The following is a 19270-nucleotide window of genomic DNA, read 5'->3' on the forward strand; positions in this document are numbered from 1 at the left end:
GTGATCTGTGTCTTCAGCACAGAGGAGATGAATCTAACTACAATCCTGTTTTCCACCTTTGGGGTTCCGCTACTGGTAGTTGCAATTCCATGGGTGGCAATAATAATATCTATGGTGACTTCCTTTTTTTTTTTTTTTTAAGCATTTATTACATCTCAGGATTTACGTTAAGTTGGTAAAATTTATAATATTTCATGTTGTTACCATAGCAGATAGATATTATGCAGATGGGGTAATAACAGTCCTGTTTTACGGATGAAGACTTAAGGTTCAGAAGAATTGAGTGTTTTCTTTTCTCTCACTTCCCAAATCAAGTTCTGTTGGTTTGTTTACACATGTCTGTGACATGTCCACTTTTTCTGTCTCCACCACCTTGGACCAAGTTTCCATTATCTCTTTAATGGATGTTGCAATAGTCTCTGTATTGGTCTACTCTTATTCTACACCCTAACAACTCCCTTGTCCTCTTTCTTCCACACAACCAGTCCCTTGCACACTATGGAGAGTGATCTTTTCAAAGTGCAAATCTAATTATGTCCTTTTCCTTCCTCCCCCCTCTGTCAACCACCTGTTTAAAAATCTTCCATGATGTTCTGTTGCTCTTCGGAGAAAGAGAAGACTTCACATGGCATACAATGTCCTGCATGGTTTGGACCCTGCGTGTTCCTACAGCCTCATGAGACATGACACTCTCCCTGTTCTCTACCCATCAGCCACTTTGTCCTTCTTAAAAGGCCCTCTTTCCTGCTTTATCTGGTTACATAGCCTTTACCCATGCTGCTGTGTTGTCTACTCTATATTAGGCAAATATTAGAAGTAAGGACCAATGGGAACTAAAACAGACACAGTTCTTGCGCTTGTAGAATTTAGAATTGTACAAGTGAGTTTGTCTTAGGGCAGTACTTCTGTGGGTTTAAAATATAAAATCTGGGGGTGTTTGGGTGGGCACAGTTGGTTAAGCATCTGCCTTTAGCTCAGGTCATGATGTTGGGGTCCTGGGATCGATCCCCGCATCGGGCTCTGTTCAGTTGTGAGTCTGCTTCTCCCTCTCCTTCTGTGACCTTGCTTGCTCTCACTCTCTCTCAAATAAATACATGAAATCTTAAAAAATATATATACAAAATCTGTCCTATAATGACCCGAGTTATAACAAGGTTTCACCAGGGACCTGAAGTTTTCATGCTAGAGTCTGCCTGTGATATGGACAATATATTAAAGATGGATTCAGAGAGGAGAGGATCCTTCTGAATTAGTCTACAACAGTGCTGAGAAAGAGATGAATGTCACCCAATGGCATTGTGTATGTTGTCTTTCTCACCTTTTAGCTTTACGTTTATGTTACTCATTCTGTTGATTTATTGAGCGTCCATTATTTGCTAGACACTGGAATTATGACTTAAACTAAGATAGAATCCCTGTGCAAAGGAGCTTTTACTCTACTGCAACCTTACCCTTTGCCTGTGAGATAATGACTCATGTCATCCACATTTATGGAGTGGAAACCAAGGCTTGAGGAAATCATGACTTGCCCAAAGCCACTTGGTTGCTGTGTGGAACTAGGACTCAGAACTAGGTCTTCTGACTCAAAGCTTTTTTCCACTTTCAACATGTGAAACATGTTGAATTGGTAGAGCAAGTTGTCTTCCTCTTTACTTTAAAGAATTCCTTTGATACTTATTTAAATTTGCATATGAACATGTTACTGGTTAGAATAAAGTATAGGCAATTAAGTTTTAAAGGTTAAATGGAAAATGGTCAGTTATTCATGAACTTTCTTGTTTTCTAATTGACCTTATTGAGGTATAATTTATGTACAATAATTTGCACGCATTTATAGTGTACAATAGTTGACGAGTTGTGACAGGTGTATACACTTGTGACACCACCATCATAGTTGACATAGAGAACCTTTCAGTCCCTTCTAGAAATTTCATCTTGATTTGCGGTCAGTGTCTCCCCCACCTTGGCTCCCAAGCAGCCATCAGTAATGTTTTCTGTTACTGTAGACGAGTCAGTATTTTCTAAGATTTCATATAAATGGAAACAAACTCTGTGTACTGTTGAGTCTGTCTACTTCCAGTCAGCATTTTTGAGATTTTTGAGATTCATTCATGTTGTCCTGTGTATTAGTAGTTCATTCCTTTTTATTGCTGAGTGATGATTTACTGTATGGTTTTACCACATATTGTTAATTCATTCACCTGTTGCTGAAGTACATTTGGATTGTTTCTGGTTTGGGGCTGATTATGTAAAAAAGCCGCTATGACCATTCACATATAAGTCTTTGTTTCTTTCGGATAAGCACTCAGGAATCCAATTGCTCAGTTCTATGTAAGAAAGTGCCAAAGTGATTCTGCCACTTGCATTAGTTTTCCTAGGGCTGCCTGAGCAAGTTCCCATGAACTTGGTGTCTTAAAGCAACAGACATTTATTCTCTCTTAGTTCTTTTTTTTTTTTTTTAAAGATTTTATTTATTTATTTGACAGACAGAGATCACAAGTAGGCAGAGAGGCAGGCAGAGAGAGACAGGGAGAAGCAAGCTTCCTGCTGAGCAGAGAGCCCGATGTGGGGCTCGATCCCAGGACCCTGAGATCATGACCTGAGCTGAAGGCAGAGGCTTTAACCCACTGAGCCACCCAGGTGCCCCTCTTCTCTCTTAGTTCTAAAGGTAAGTCTGGATGCGAGGTTTTCAAAGGTCATGGTCTCTCTGCAGGCTCTAGGGGGAGAATCCTTTTTTGCTTCTTTTAGCTTCTGGTGACTCCGGTATTTCTTGGTTTGGGCAGCAAACCAGTTGGCTTCTGTGTTCCCACGGCCACCTTCTCAGTGTTTTGTGTGTGTGTGTGTGTCAAATCTCCCTCTCCTTTCTCTAGTAAAGACACTGGTCGTTATATTTAGGGCTTACCCTAAATCCAGGATGATCTTAATCTCAGGATCCTCAGTGTAATTACATCTACAAAGACCCTTTTTCCAAATAAGATCACATTTACAACAACCGTGGGCTAAGATTGGACATATCATCTCGGGGGATGTTAGTCACACCCAGTACACCATTTTATATCTTCCTCAGCTGTGTATGAGAATTCTAGTTGTTCCATGTCCCCACTGATACTTAGTATTGTCAGTCTTTAAAATTTTAGCCATTCTAGTGGCTGTGTAGTGACATCTCCTCGTGGCGTTAATTTGCATCTCAGTGACGACTAATGAAGCTGAGTATTTTTTTAAAAAGCTTTGGATGTATAACTTATGTACTATAAAACATACCTCTTTTAAGGGTATGTTTTAAGGGTACAATTCAGTGATTTCTAAAATATTCACAGAGTTGTGCAATAATCACCATAATTTCATTTTGGAACATTTCCATCATCTCCCAAAGAAGATGTATATTCATTTGTCGGTTATTCTCCATTCCACCTCTTGTCCCTAGGCAGCCACTGATCATTCTCTGTTCTCCAAAGTTGCCTTTTCTGGAGATTTCATGTAAATGGAGTCAGACAATATGTTGATCTTTTGTGTTTGGTTTCTTTCATCCAATACTTTGTTCCTGTTTATTATTAAATAGTATCGTATTCCAATGTATGACTATACCATCTTTTATTTAATCCATTCACCAATTGATGGCTATATGGGTTTTTTATCCTTTTTGGCTATTATTAAAAATGCTGCTGTGAACATTCATACTCTCCTTTTCGTACAGACACGTATTTTCCTTTCTCTTGGGTAGAGGCCTAGGAGTGGAATTGCTGGTCACGTGGTAAATCTGTATTTAACTTTTTTTTTTTTAAAGGTTTTATTTATTTATTTGACAGACAGAGATCACAAGTAGGCAGAGAGGCAGGCAGAGAGAGAGGGGGATGCAGGCTCCCTGCTGAGAAGAGAGCCTGATGTGGGGCTCGATGCTGGGCTCAATCCCAGGACCCTGAGATCATGACTGGAGCCGAAGGCAGAGGCCTAACCCACTAAGCCACCCAGGCGCCCCTGTATTTAACATTTTAAGAGACTGCTGTACTGTTTCTTTGGTCTGAAGGTTTGAGTCCTCCCCAAATTTTTATGTTGAAACCCTAATCCCCAAGGTCATTGTATTGGGAGGTAGGGCCTTTTGGAAGTGATTAGATGCTTAGGAATGGGATTAGGGCCTTTATGAAAAAGGCCTGAGAGAGCTCCTCATCTCTTCTGCCATGCGAGGACACAGAAGTTTGGAGTCTTCAAACTCCAAACGTCTTCAGTGTGGAAGAGAGTCCTCCCTAGAACCCGACCATGCTGGTACCAAAATCTTGGACTTCCAGCCTCCAGAACTATGAGCAACACATCTCTGCTGTTTATAAGCCATGCAGTCTGTGGTATTTTGTTAGAGTAGCCCGAATGGACTAAGACATTGTTTTCCAATGTGGGTGCGCCATTTTGTTTCCACCAGCAATGCTTGAGGGTTCCAATTTCTTTCTTTCTTTCTTTTTTTTTTTTTTAAAGATTTTATTTATTTATTTGACACAGAGACAGAGATCACAATTAGTCAGAGAGGCAGGCAGAGAGAGAGAGAGAGGGGGAAGCAGGCTCCCTGCTGAGCAGAGAGCCCGATGTGGGGCTGGATCCCAGGATCCTGAGATCATGACCTGAGCTGAAGGCAGAGGCTTTAACCCACTGAGCCACCCAGGCGCCCCAGGGTTTCAATTTCTTCACATACTTGTCACCTCCTGTTACTATTTTTTTGATTTTAGCCATCTTGGACTGTGTGAGGTATATCTCATAGTGGCTTTAAAATTTTTTTTAAAAGATTTTATTTATTTGGGATAAAGTGAGTATGTGAGAGAGAGCATGAGTGGGGAGAGGGAGAAGCAGGCTCCCTGCTGAGCAGAGAGCCAGACACTGAGCTCCATCTCAGGACCCTGGGATCATGACTGGAGCAGAAGGCAGGTGCTTAACCAACCCAGGGGGCGCTCCTTGTGGCTTTGATTTTCATTTCCCTAACGTGTAATGATGCTGAGTTTGTCATGTGTTTATTGACCATGTATCTATTTGTTTTTGTGAGGTGTCTGTACAAATCTTCTGCCCATCTTTTGAGCTGGTTTTCTTCTTAATAGTAAGTGTTACGAGTTGTTTATATTTTCTAAGTGTCAGTTCTTTGTCGATGGTATGTACTGTGAACATAGTTTTCCAGTCTTTTAGTTTACTAAATGGTTTTATGAAGAGCAAAAGTACTTAATTTTGATAAAGGTCTCATTTATTGATATTGCTTTTTATGATTAATGCTTTTTATGTTATATCTATGAAATCGTTACCTATCCCAAGGTCACAAAGATTTCTTGTTTGCTTTTTAAATTGAACTCGATCATCCCCATAATGGGTAAATAATACTTTTGGTTTTTCTTTTCTCTTTGAAGTAACTTAGATTGTGTTTTTTTCTTGTGATTGCTTAGGCTGTAGACTTTTATACAGCGTTCAAGTCCGGAGGGTGAATGCAAAGGCTGGACTAAATATTATCTAGCTTTTCCACATCACGTTTCTTTAGTCTGTGTTAAAGCCTAGGAATGCACCAAAGCATATTCATGCATTTTTAAAATGAATTTTTCTTGTAAGACATACAGTGGCATGGTCCCGATCAGTATTTGGTGGTCCCAGTTGGAACCATGGCCTTTAAAATTTCCTTGCCGCTGGGATGGACGGTTGGCTGCCCATGCTTCAGTTTCTCCTGCCAGAAAATGGCGTCAAACATGGCTTCTAGTGTGCATTCCTGTGAGTGTCCAGCGTAATGAGGTTTGGCCCCTGCCAGGGACACAGTAGATTCCACTTGGAATGAGTGCTGTTGTCCAAAGGGCCTCTACTGATACAGGGTTGCCCCCATGTTTTTGCTTTTCACAGATGACCTCATTTGTTATTTGAAAATAATTTAAAATTCACAGAAGAGCAGCAAGAGTAGCACAGAGAGCTCTCACTGGCCTACCGTGCAGATGCACAACTTGTTAACATCTTGCCACATTTGTTTTTTTGCTTTCTCTCTTCCTATATATACACACATGAACCATTACTATTACTGTTGTTTTTAGAGATTTTATTTATTTATTAGAGAGCGAGTGAGCATGAACCAGGGAGTGGGAGAGGGAGAAACGAGCTCCCCACTGAGCAAAGGGCCCGATGCGGGGGTTGATCCCAGGACCCTGGGATCATGACCTGAGCTGAAGGCAGAGGCTTAACCCACTGAGCCACCCAGGCACCCATATTATTTTTTTAATGAACCATTACAGAGGAAGTTGGAGACACCTCAATGTTCTTTTACCCCTGAATACTTCAGCATTTATTTCCTAAGAACAAGAACATTTTGTTATATAGAAACATAGTCCATTGTCACATTCAAAAAATTAACATTGATAAAATACTCTTATTCCAAAGTCCATATGTAAATTTTGCTAATTGTCCTAAGAATATCTTTTATAGCTTCCCCCCCCCCCTTGGCCCAGGTTCTATTCTAGGACCACACATCGCCTGTAATTGTCACGTTTAGTTTCTTTTAACCTCCTTTAATCTGGTCTACTTAATTTGGTTCCTTATGCTTTCTTTCATGACATTGACATTTGGGATGAGTAAGGCATTGTTGACATTTGGGATGAGTACAGGCTGTTTGTTTTGTATGCTCTCCCAGTATTCTTATTTGTCTTGATACTTACTGATGAGAAGAATCACATTATGCATTTCCGGCATGTATATTTTTGCAGAAACACAGGGGCCATTAGAGATCACACATTTACATCTCACATACTCGTCCTGCCTGTAGATGTGTTTTCCTTGGCCCAAACTATGTTTGAGAGTTTTCTGAATTATTTTCTGATACAAAGTGGAGATAAAAATCTGTCTAGCTTTCTGGTAAAACGAGACTCTGGCGACACTGGGCTTGTCCTGCACTCACTGGAGCTGAAGAGTGGCTGTCCCTTTAGAGGGGAAATGGACTTTCCATTTGCCACCCTCCAGCTTTGCCCGTTAGCAGGTCAGAGTATGGGGCTTGTGAGCTAGCATCCTGGATTCGAGTCCTGCTCTGTCACTGTTTGGGGCAAGCGGTTTCATTGCCCTGAACTTTATGTTCTTCACCTTCAAAATTGTGATATTTATGGTCATGGTGCGGATTAAGTGAGATATATGGAAAGCACCTAGAACATTCTTGGCCCATATTAAAAATAAAAGTAGTTGTTACCACCATCATGCCATTGGCATCAAAGTTACAACCTATCTGATCCCGTAGATATTTTAGCCTATGTTCAGGATATTCCTTTAGTACACGGGCACCAGCTGTCTAACTGGACAGATTTTCTCAACTGGGGGTTCTACTGACTTCTATGCATCCCACATGGTATAAACTATGTACCGCTCTTGGGAGAATTGAGAAAATAGTCATTCAAACCATTTTCTGTGTTCTGTGGTTCAGATCAGGAATCTGGTTAAGTGCCAGGTAGCATACGTGGGACTAGGGGCAGGTGGGTAAATATGGCAGATTTGGTTCCTTGGAACTGGCTGCCTTTCCATGAAAGGAAACAGTAGAGTGGTGAGTTTTATCATGGAGCAAGGAGTATGTATTGTACGATGGAGGTCATTGGAATTCCTTCCTCAGGAAGATTGTTTAACCTCGTCTGGGGGTCATGGAATTCCTAAGATCTGTCTAAGGATGTATCCTTATGAGAGGCCCGAGACTCCTTTAGAAGTTGTTCAGAAATATTAGACCTGTTCTTTTTCCTAATTCCAGTTTGGTTAACACAATGTTACATTAGTTTCAGGTGTGCAGTGTAGTAATTCAGTAATTCTTTTTTATTTTTTTAAAGATTTTATTTATTTATAGGCAGAGAAGCAGGCAGAGAGAGAGGAGGAAGCAGGCTCCCTCTGAGCAAAGAGCCCGTTGCAGGGCTCAATCCCAGGACTCTGGGATCATGACCTGAGCCGAAGGCAGAGGCTTTAACCCACTGAGCCACCCAGGTGCCCCGTAATTCAGTAATTCTGTATATTATGGTAAATGTGCTCTTAATCCTCTTTACCTGTTTCACCCCCCCACCCCCAACTTCCCCTCCGGTAACCATCTGTTTGTTCTCTGTACTTCAGAGTCTGTTTTATGGTTTATCCGTTTTTTTCCTTTTTTTTTTTGTTTTGTTAAATTCCACACATGAGTGAAATCATATAGTTTTTTTTTTTCCGATTGACTTGTGTTTTGCTTAGCATTACACTCTGTAGCTCATCCATGTTTTTGCAAATGGCAAGATTTTGCTCTTTTTAATGGCTGAATAATATTCCATTGTATAGCTACACCACTTTTTTTTTTTTTTTTTTTTTTTTGGAGTAACCTCCATGCCCAGTGTGGGCTTGAACTTGTGACCTGGAGATTAAGAATTTCATGCTCTTCTGACTGAGCCAGCCAAGTGCTCCTCTACCACATTTTCTTTATCCGTTTATCTGTGGGCACTTGGGCTGTTTCCATAATTTGGCTATTGATGGTGCTGTAAACATAGGGGTGCATGTATCCCTTTGAATTAGTGTTTTTGTATCTTTTGGGTAACTGTCCAGTAATGCGATTACTGGCTCATAGGATAGTTCTAATTTTAATTTTTTGAGGAATCTCCGTATTGCTTTCCATAGTGGCTGTACCAGCTTGTATTCCCACCAGCAGTGCAAGAGGGTTCTTTTTTTTCCCACATTCTTGTCAACACTTGTTTCTTGTGTTGTTGATTTTAGCCATTCTGACAGGTGTGAGGTAATATCTCATTGTAGTTTTGCTTTGGGTTTCCCTGATGATCAGTGATGTTGAGCATCTCTTCATGTGTCTGTTGGCCATCTGGATGTCTTCTTTGGAGAAACGTCTGTCGTGTCTTCCGCCCATTTTTTAATTGGATTATTTGTTTTTTGGGTGTCGAGTTTTAAAAGTTTTTTATGTATATTGGGTACTAACCCTTTAGTGGTTATGTTATTTGCAGACATCTCCTCCCATTCAGTAGGTTGTCTTTTCGTTTTTTGTTTTTTTTTTTTCCCCCAAAGGTTTTATTTATTTATTAAATTTGCCAGAGAGAGCGAGAGAGTGTGAAAGGACAAGCAGGGAGAGCAGCAGGCAGAGGGAGAAGCAGGCTCTCTGCTGAGCAACGAGCCCAATGCAGGACTCGATTCTAGGACCCTGGGGTCCTGACCTGAGTGAAGGCAGATGCTTAACACACTGAGCCACCCCAGTGTCCTGGGTATCTTTTAGTTCTGTCGATTGTTTCCTTTGCTGTGCAGAAGCTTTTTATCTTGATGTAGTCCCAATAGTTTATGTTTGCTTTTGTTTCCCTTGCCTCAGGAGACACATCTAAAAGGAAGTTCTTATGACCCATGTCAAAGAGATTACTGCCTATGCTCTCTTCTAGAATTATTATGGTTTCAGGTCTCACATTGAGGTCATTAATCCATTTTGAATTTATTTTTGTGTTTGGTGTAAGAAAGTGGTCCAGTTCATTCTTTTGCATGTTGCCATCCAGTTTTCCCAACACCGTTTGGTGAAGAGATTATCTTTTTCCCATTGCGTTATCTTGCCTCCTTTGTCAAAGACTAATTCACCATATAATCATGGGTTTATTTCTGGGCTTTCTATTCTGTTCCATTGATCTATATGTCTGTTTTGTGCCAGTGCCATAGTGTTTTTGGTAAGTACAGCTTTGCATATGACTTGAAATCTGGAATTGTGATATGTCCAGCTTTTTCTTTTTCAAGATTGCTTTGAGGGGCACCTGAGGGGCACCTGAGTGGCACAGTTGGTTGAGTGTCCAGTTCTTGGTTTTGGCTCCGGTTGGGGTCTCAGACTTCTGAGATCGAGCCCCATATTGGGCTCCATGCTCAGTGCGGAGTCTCCTTGGGATTCTCCCTCCCTCTGCCGTTCCCTTTCCCCCCAAATAAATGAATAAATGTTAGAAAAAAATTGCTTTGACTATTTGGAGGGTTTTTTTTTTTTCTGTTTGTTTCCATATAAATTTTAGGATTCTTTGTTCTAGTTCTGTGAAAAATGCTGTTGGTATTTCGGTAGGGTGATAGAACCATTCTTTAGTCATGGAGTGAAAAGGTGGAGATGTTGAAATCCAAGCTAGTTTCAAGGGTTCTTATGTTGTCTTGGGTAAAATCATCTTTTTAAAATATTGAAAATGGAACAGTTTAGATTTGTTACTGAGACGATTATATACATTTAATAGGAACATAATAATTTTAAGTAATGTACATTTGTATCAGTGAAGGAATATATCCAGAATAAACTTGTTGTTTCAAATAAATATCATTAAAAAAGTCTGTTTTTGGTGGCAGTTGTCTTAATATCATTTAATAAGATAAACCTTAAGTTATACGGTCTAATGAGTTGTAAATATAATAACTGAATAAAAGAAAGTTTGTTCTTTATGTATATACTTAGGTCTTTTTACTTAGATTTATTTATTTATTTATTTTCCAGTTCAGCATTGGATTATTTTGCCAGTCTACGAGTTGCTAACTTAAGAAACCAAATGTAGAACATTTTTGGTGGAGGCCAACGACCGGGGGACTTAAAAAATTAAAACTTCTCCTGGCAGATTCTACTCTGTGATTTTTTTTCTACAAAAGTCTTTCTTTATTTTTTTGCTTGATCTCTCTTCCAGTGCGTGGGTCAACTTTCAGTCACCGTTTTGTAGTTTTGATTGCCTTCTCTGGATAGAAGGGTTAGCTTACTTGTGTATGGCTTCCAAACCACTTTGTATACCTTCTTTGGAAAGTCAACTAGCTAAACCATCAAGTCACTGTGAATTCATGTTACTTTATATTATTTCCAGGTCTGTTTCTTAACCATATCAGCCTTGGTTTTGAAGACTAAATTTGCCATTTGAGAAAAGTCTTAGATGCTTTAAACAACCATTAGCTTCTTTGAAGACAGCACTGGTGTCTGATTCATCCTTCTGTCTCTTCCGTATACCCTAGCAGAGTGTCTTACACACAGGAGACATTCGTAGGTATCTGTTAAAGAAAGATTGAATGGTTGAGAGCCTCCAGTGTCTGATTCAGGTTATGTGTGACCCTTAACAATGATCATTTTGGCTCGCTGGCTGCCAATTGGATTTCACTGCGGCTAAGTTTAGCAGCGTGGTTATTGGTGTTTACACTGATGCCTCAGGAAACTGGAGACCCTGTCTGGTTAGTTTTGTTATTTCCCCATTCCATCCCTGGCGCTTAACGTACTAAGTATTCCATATGTATTCATCAAATGAATGAATGAATTCCCCTAAGCATCACCTGTTGTTGGTCATTAGGCTTTCCATCAGTGAGACCTGAAACAGAACCTGAAAGAAATAATGGAAAAGGGTTAAATACTTTACGAATTTTAAATTACTTGACGTAAGTGTAGGTACAGGTATTAATTTTGAGAAACAGGATTGTTTTCAGCACATGCTTAGCAAGTGCCTGCAGTGGTTTTCTAGTGCTCTCTTTCAAATTTAAGATGCTAGTTTACCCTCGAGGGTTAGTGTGTTTTCTAGTTGTTAGTATATTAGGGTAGATTTCTTGATAAAGTTATATTTAAAGTGTGACTTTCTAGCCTCTAGGGGACAAGAACTTTATAGTTGAGGTGGTACTTTTGGAACCTTAAAGAAAGTTACAGTTCAGAGGTGGATTTAAAGTTCTGCTAACCACATTCACTTGACCTTCTGTTATGCACTGGTCTCGTATTATTTTACAAATCTGTCTCACCAGTGGATTTTCCAGTGCAAGCTGGGAGGAATCTTGGGGGCTGTTGGGCTGGATCAGGAAATGTTCAGGATATGAAGACTGGCTCGGTAGGAGTTTGTTTCCAAATCTTTGTCCTTGGCATCGTGTCTGTCTGCAAAGCCAGTGCTTGTTTGAAAGCTGACCCTTGACTAGGTGCTATAGGCCTGCATTTCTGTTTATGCTACGAGCATCTGTCCTGTTGTCACGCACATCATTTATTCGCTCTGTAGTTTTGGAAAGGGCACGCTTGCAAAGTGACCATGCCTGCCTTGCTGTTAAAGAACGGCCATATGGCAAAGTGGCAGTCGAGACCTTTACGGGTGGTAGGAACCAAGTAGAAAGCTCAGTCTGAAGGACCACATTCTGTTACATCTGGTCTGAGGAGGTGTGTTGTCAGGGCACGGGTGTTTTCATAACCGTCGGTGATCAGAAAATTCGGCGCTCTGGTTTCTGCGTGAGCCCTGAGTGCCCTTTGGCACCTTCATTTAGTGACTGGAGCATTCAAGGCTGAGCCTCAAGGGCCATCATTTCTCTAATAATCATATAAAATGGGCTGATGTGGCCGCCTTAACTCACGCTGCTGAATTGGACGTGATTAAAGTCTCAAAGCTGTATAAATATGGATTTTCTGTTTCTAGGCACAGCAGTCCATTATCTCAGTGTTTTCCAGTTGGCCATTTTGTTTGGAAAACAGAAGATGGAACATTTTGCAGATGAACCGCCCCCCCCCACCAGACCCCCCCACCATCAGCACGAAAATTCTGGTCCTGTTTTGTTTTGTTTTTGCTTGAGAATAGTACCGGACAAACGAATGCAAACATTCCAGTTTACGGGGCCCCTAGCCTGTTGTCCTGTCAATCTTGTTATTTAGGTAAATAGTGTGCAATTTATTTTTTTTTAATAAAAAAAATTTTTTTTTTAATTTTTTGGTTGTTCGTTTTTGTAGATTCAGCAGCCAAGGTGTTGCCAGCCCTTTTTGTTCTAGTCACATGATTGACTGCTAACACTATTAATGAGACAATAATTGGGAAATCGGAGTCATTGTTCTCCTAAAACCTCATCCTGGCCTTGGAAGCAGCCAGGCAGGGGTGGTTGCATATGCAGACGGCGAGGGAGGAAAGGATGAGTGGCCGGTGTGCCCAGCTTTTAAATTCATCAGACCCCTGCTGCTTAAATTGCCCCAGCTGTTAATGCTGGAACCATTACAGTAATGGACTCAGCAAATGAAGGAGAACGAAGACACGCACACTTTATTACCAGAGGGGCAATTTTCTCTTCATCTGTAATAGCAGCAGTGCCTCGTATTGATCAGACCATCAAGATACTAATCCTCTGTAAAATTACTTGTTATAACTGAAAATGTGTTAATCCAAATCAGTCTGTGTCCTGACTGTCTACTTACTATTGAATACAGACTATTAGATGGTTTATTTTTCATGATTTAAAGCCCTTGCCCTGGAAATGGTTGGCGTTTCCCTCGCAACACTGAGTGCTTAATCTTAGCTATAGCCCAGGGTTGTCTTTTTGTTTTAAACAGAACATCACCCACTTAATTAAGGAGTGAGTGTCTGTCTTGCTGTCTGAGTTATGCTGGTGTTTTATGTTCCTCTGGATTTATTAAGCATCTTGTTTTACATTCGGTCTGCGGTTTGTGCTGTAAATAAAAATAGGCCCATCTTGCACATATTAGAAATTTGCAGGTAGCAAATGTCAATAAGTACCAGGGATGGAAGGTTCTTTGATTTATATTTCAGGCCCCACGTTGTGCTTTGTCAATTGAACCCATAGGCAAGATGCATCCTGGTGTCTTCTGTGTAGCAGATGTGTTTTTGCGTCGTCGTCTGAGAAAGTTTATGGTTATTTCTGCATCCTTGGTTCAGGAGATCGCTTTTTAGACAATGAGGTGTATCTCCTCCCCCTCCTTGTGTTTTGTGAAATGACTACAGCTAGGAATTGTTAGAAGACCTGTTCAAAACGGAGTTCTGTCTTCCTTCACGGTTGGGATTATAGGAATTACTCCCTAAAATTCCCATCTTTTGCCAGTATAGCTGCTGCCTACTTTCTGTGTCTATCTGTGTACAGACTCAGATCCCCTCTTGGCGATAGTCATATATATTCTCCCGTATTGTCACTGCTCAGAGCATTTATTATTTGTAAGGCATTCTCCAAAGAGTTCATTCAGAAATACTTAATTAGTACTCCTTGTGTGACAGGAATTGCGTTAGAGGCTGGAGATTCCAGGATGAATAAGATACAGTTTTTGTCTTTGAGGACCTCTGCTCAGTAGGTCCACAGGCGTATGAATAGCGAATGGTGGAAATCCACTTGTGACTGTAGTTCCTGGGAGCGGATACCAGTTATGGGTGTAATAGTAAAATCAGCCTCATCGATTTCTTTTCTTTTTTTTTTTTTTTTTGAGGTGTTACCCAAAGCAGAACTTTGCAGCTTCATCACACTTTATTTAAAAAAAAATTTTTTTTTTTTTAAGATTTTATTTTTGTTTATTTGACAGACAGAGATCACAAGTAGGCAGAGAGGCAGGCAGAGAGAGAGGGGGAAGCAGGCTCCCCGCTGAGCAGAGAGCCCGATGCGGGGCGATGCGGGGCCAAAGGCAGAGGCTTCAACCCACTGAGCCACCCAGGTGCCCCCACACTTTAATTTAAGACTTGCATCTGAATGATTCCTAGCTGTTGGGAAGAAATCTCCTCTTTTCTCACTGGAGCCTTGTTTACTGCCCCCTGGAGACAGTCAAAAGGAAGGATTTCCAAAACTGTTTTGATCAGTGACCACCTTTTTGGATATGTGTAGTTTCCCGTGGAGACTACTTTAAAAGGGGATAGTGCTCATTTGATTGTTTATGTTCCGACATCTATATTAGAAATCAGTCTTGTTACTTTAGAGTATAGTTTATCAGTAGCTTGTTGTGGTTAAGAGTATGGATATTTGGACCCAGTCGGCCTTGTTTCCCCCCTAGCTTCCCTACTTACTAGCAGAGCGGTCTTGGGCAAGTCACCTCATCTCTTTCAGCCTCAACTTCATCTGTAAAATGGGGATAATAATAATTGTCAGGATTAAATGATTTAACATATGTATTTAAAATAGAGTTGGGCATATATAAGTGTTTTATAAGCATTAGCTGTTACTTGTACCAGATGTGTGATTGTAGGTAATGAAATTATTTTTAACATGCAGCTAATGAAAGATAGCTTTGAAAATGTATGACCACGGGACGCCTGGGTGGCTCAGTTGGTTGAGCAGCTGCCTTCGGCTCAGGTCATGATCCCAGCGTCCTGGGATCGAGTCCCGCATCGGGCTCCTTGCTCAGCAGGGAGCCTGCTTCTCCCTCTGCCTCTGCCTGCCATTCTGTCTGCCTGCACTCGCTCTCTCTCCCTCTCTCTCTCTGACAAATAAATAAAATCTTAAAAAAAAAAAAAAATGTATGACCACAATATGTATGGCATATAAGATAATTGAGCATTTATTATTTAAAATATTTTTTTCCTGAAAAGTGATAGTTTGTTATATTAGAAAGATTTGAAATATGGAAAAATACCAAGAAGGGGGGGGAACCTGTAATTTTTCAGAGATAACCATTGTATTTGTATGTTGGTATATTGTTAAAGTACTGTATTATTATTGTGACTATTATGTGTATAAAATATTCTATGAGCCCAGTTTTATCTGAAATATATTAATGATACATATTTATATAAAGTATTTTAAACAGAGCTGTACAGTATTTCATCATATGGATTTTTATTATCTAGTATTTAATCTTATGGCTTTTTTTCCCTGCTATTATAAATTATCTTTCAGTGACACAAATCTTTGTGTGAACCTCTGGTATTTTCCACAGGATAAATTGTCAGGTTAACATTTATAAAGAGTTTTGGTTTGCATTGTCAAATTACCACCCAGAGAGGGAATGCCAGTTTCTACTATAATAAGCAATGCCTAAGAATATGTATTTATTACATCCTTGCCTTTTATTTTTGAATTTTTGTTATTCAAAAGTTTTTCATCCTTTAGGGAAACTTTTCCCACCTAACTATCAGATTAGTCACTTGTATGTCCTAGTTGTTTTGTGTTTTAAAATTTTTCATATCATTCTTGCAATGCATTGAGAATTTAGCTGGTATATGAAATGGAATGGATGTCTAACTTTTTCCTCCCATATGGTTACCCCATTTACCCCCTGCATTAATTGACTAGTTTGAATGCCAGGGTACTCAATTCTACTTTGTTATTTATTTATTTAAAGATTTTATTTATTCATTTGACAGACAGAGATCACAAGTAGGCTGAGAGGCAGGGAGAGAGAGAGAAAGAAGCAGGCTCCCCACTGAGCAGAGAGCCCCATGCAGGGCTCGATCCCAGGACCCTGAGATCATGACCCGAGCTGAAGGCAGAGGCTTAACCCACTGACCCACCCAGATGCCCCTTTTTGTTTGTTTTTATTTTGTTTTATTATTTCTTTTGTTTTGATTGTTGTTCTTGATACACCATTTTAAGTACCAGAGTTTTATGGTACCTTCCAATTTCTGGCATACAAGACCCCCATGACAGTTCTTTTGTTTTGGAAGTTCTTGGCTCTTCTTTTGTATGGAAAACAACAGTTTTCCCAGATAAAATTAAGAAATCACTTTTTCAAGGTCTCCTGGTACATCAACTCTGGTATTTTAATTGTTACTGAATTAAATTTATAACTTAATTTGGGAAGAACCGAAATATGGTAAAAATTTTTTCTCATTCAGCAGCATTATTTCTTTTCATTTATTTAAGCTCTCTTTAATATTCCCAAAATGTTATGCAATTTTTTTCAATTAAGTACTTTTTATTGCCTTTTGGGTTAATTATTGGATATTTTAAATTTTTATTACTATTTTTGGCTACTATTGCAAATGGGTTATTTTTAAATTATATTTTTAAAGTGGCGTATGAGAAAGCTTATTTTGTGTGCTGTTATTGTAATAGGCTACAAGTTAGAATGATAGTTTTTGGTTCGATTTTCTTGGGTTTTCCAGGTCTATCCTAGGTAGATAATTTAACCATCTGCAAATATAATTTGGTCTTTCCCCCTTAAGTAGTTATACTCTGTCTCCTTTTTTTTTTCTTGTGTTATTGCATTGTCTAAGACCTCTAAACAGAGGCAATAGAAGATAGTCATACCTTTACTAGTTATGTTTTAGGATTCTTATAGTAAATGTAATGATAGTTGTTGGCAATCATCTTTGATTTTTAGTTTATGTTTTTACTAGAGGCTGAGGTTGAATTCTGGTTGAATATGTTTTTAACATTAATTTAGATGGTAAATGTGTTTATTTTTACTGATAGAATATAACCTATTAATATAGTTTCTAGTACTGGTTCCTTGGCATAGATCCTGCTTGGTCACCTTATATTGGCTTTTTAACATACTATTGAATTCAGCCTTTTAGTATTTCAATTAGGAAAGCAAGATGGCTCGGTAGCAGTGATTAGCAAGGATGCTGGATGGTAGTACCCCCCCAGGGAATATAGCAGATTCTTAAGTGAAGCATATTTAATATACATGTTATTGTCACAATTCATAAAATTTAATAAAGCTCTTCTGAGTGATGAGGATAAGGTAATGGTAGAGGGAAGATATTGCCCTGTTACAATGTTGGGAAACTTTCCTTTTTGTGCTTTCTTTGGCAAGTTTTGGTATCATAGATAAGCCTGTGTCATAAAATGAATTGTACCGTTTTCCTCTTTCTGTGCTCTGGAGCCTTTTAAAAAGCATCAGAATTATTTTTCCCTTGGACATTTGAACTAAATTACTTGTAAAACTCTTCATGTGATGTTGGGGAAGGTAATTTTTGGATAACTGTTCCAATATATTTTCTAGTTATTGGTCTTATATATAGTTCCCCCCCCCCCCTTTTGGGTAAATTTTGGTCATTAGGTTTCTCAGATATTGAAGTTGCATATGTTCTGGAATGGCACTGAGCATAACATTCTCTGGCTTATAAGGTAGAATTGTGCAGTTTTATAATTTAAAAATTCCATATTCATTTTTTATATCTCCTTTAAAATTTTAACTTTCTGTGTTCATGTATTCTCTTCAGAACTTGATTATATTGTTTGTGGTCATTTTGTTGAAAACAGTCTCTTGAATTTGTTATGCTAATTTATTAATTTTTGCCTCAATATTTTTTCCTTCTGCTTTGCTTAAGCTACTTTTTATTTTACTAAATGCTTGAGATAAATACTTAGTTCATTTATTTCCTTTTTTTTTAAATATGGGAAGCATCTCAAAATCTTAAAAATAATTTTTTTTCTGTGTTCCTATAGCAATATATGCATGTTTTTGTAGCACTTACCACTCAGTATTTCTCCCCCTTCCTTAGTTCTACAGATTATATTTTATCTTTTTACTCTGGTGCATGCAGAGTCTTGAGCACAACCCTAAAAATGCTATGTAGATATAAATATGATTTAAAATAGAAAACTTTGGGGCGCCTGGGTGGCTCAGTGGGTTGAAGCCTCTGCTTTCGGCTCAGGTCATGGTCTCAGGGTCCTGGGATCAAGCCCCGCATAGGCCTCTCTGCTCAGCAGGGAGCCTGCTTTCTCCTCTCTCTCTCTCTGCCTGCCTCTCTGCCTACTTGTGATCTCTGTCTGTCAAATAAATAAATAAAATCTTTAAAAAAAAATAAAATAAAATAGAAAACTTTTAGGATTCTTATCTTATCCACTACTTTACTGACTCTACTTCCCAATAAAGTATCAAGTTTTTTGGAGGAGAAACTATTAAACACACACACACACACACACACACACACACACACATTCTCTGAAATATTTAGGACAGGACGTTGTTGACAGATAATACAGTAAATATTTATTGATTGAATGTTTTAAAAAAAAGCTTCTAGTTTACTTGGGGTGCCCTAGACAGCTATATCACCACATGGTAAAATGGATGTTCTTTGCTTGAGGATGTAAACCTTTTGGTTCAATTGCATTTTCTCTGCAGAGGAATGCTGGAAATTTATTCTTTTCTCCAAATGAAGGCTGGAAAGCTAGTGTAATTTATATAAATTGATAGCAAATTATAAAGTTGATAGAAATTCTTTTCTATTTTTGTTAAGTCTTAGAGCAGTTTTTTTTTCTTCTAAGTTCTTATTTGGAGGAAGAATAAATACATGATTAATCTCTTCCCTTTCAGTTATAGTTACATTACAATTTCACTGCTTCTCTTGCACTGAGATTTATTTTTATTTTTAACTTATTTTGTTTATTGCTACAGGGGGTGATAATGTGACATTGTCTCTTACTTACGATTGCCCAGGTTTTTGGGGGAAATGAATGCCATCTGGTAAATCAGTCCTAGATTAACAGGTTGATTTTAAATTGCCAAATGCCATACCAATGCAGAGTGATCGATAGTAGATTTTTGTGTGGTTATGAAACATTTCCTTTTAGAATAACATTCATCGAAGGACTTCACATAACCCCTGACATTCCAGTGTTGTGGTTTCTGGTAGAGCATGTGGTACCCCTCCCGTGCCCTCCTCCCCCATATTTTGGCAGT

At 39.1% G+C, this 19270-nt stretch overlaps 1 protein-coding gene across 1 annotated transcript in view; it reads left to right on the top strand.

Annotated features, from left to right (window-relative positions):
- Window positions 1-19270, top strand: part of LOC111157420 (FTO, alpha-ketoglutarate dependent dioxygenase) — a 373490-nt gene that overhangs the window by 587 nt on the left and 353633 nt on the right. The window lies entirely within an intron of this gene.

The sequence above is a fragment of the Enhydra lutris genome, unplaced genomic scaffold, assembly GCF_002288905.1.
Source record: "Enhydra lutris kenyoni isolate GAN:26980312 unplaced genomic scaffold, ASM228890v2 scaffoldscaffold54, whole genome shotgun sequence".
Classification (NCBI taxonomy): Eukaryota; Metazoa; Chordata; class Mammalia; order Carnivora; family Mustelidae; genus Enhydra; species Enhydra lutris.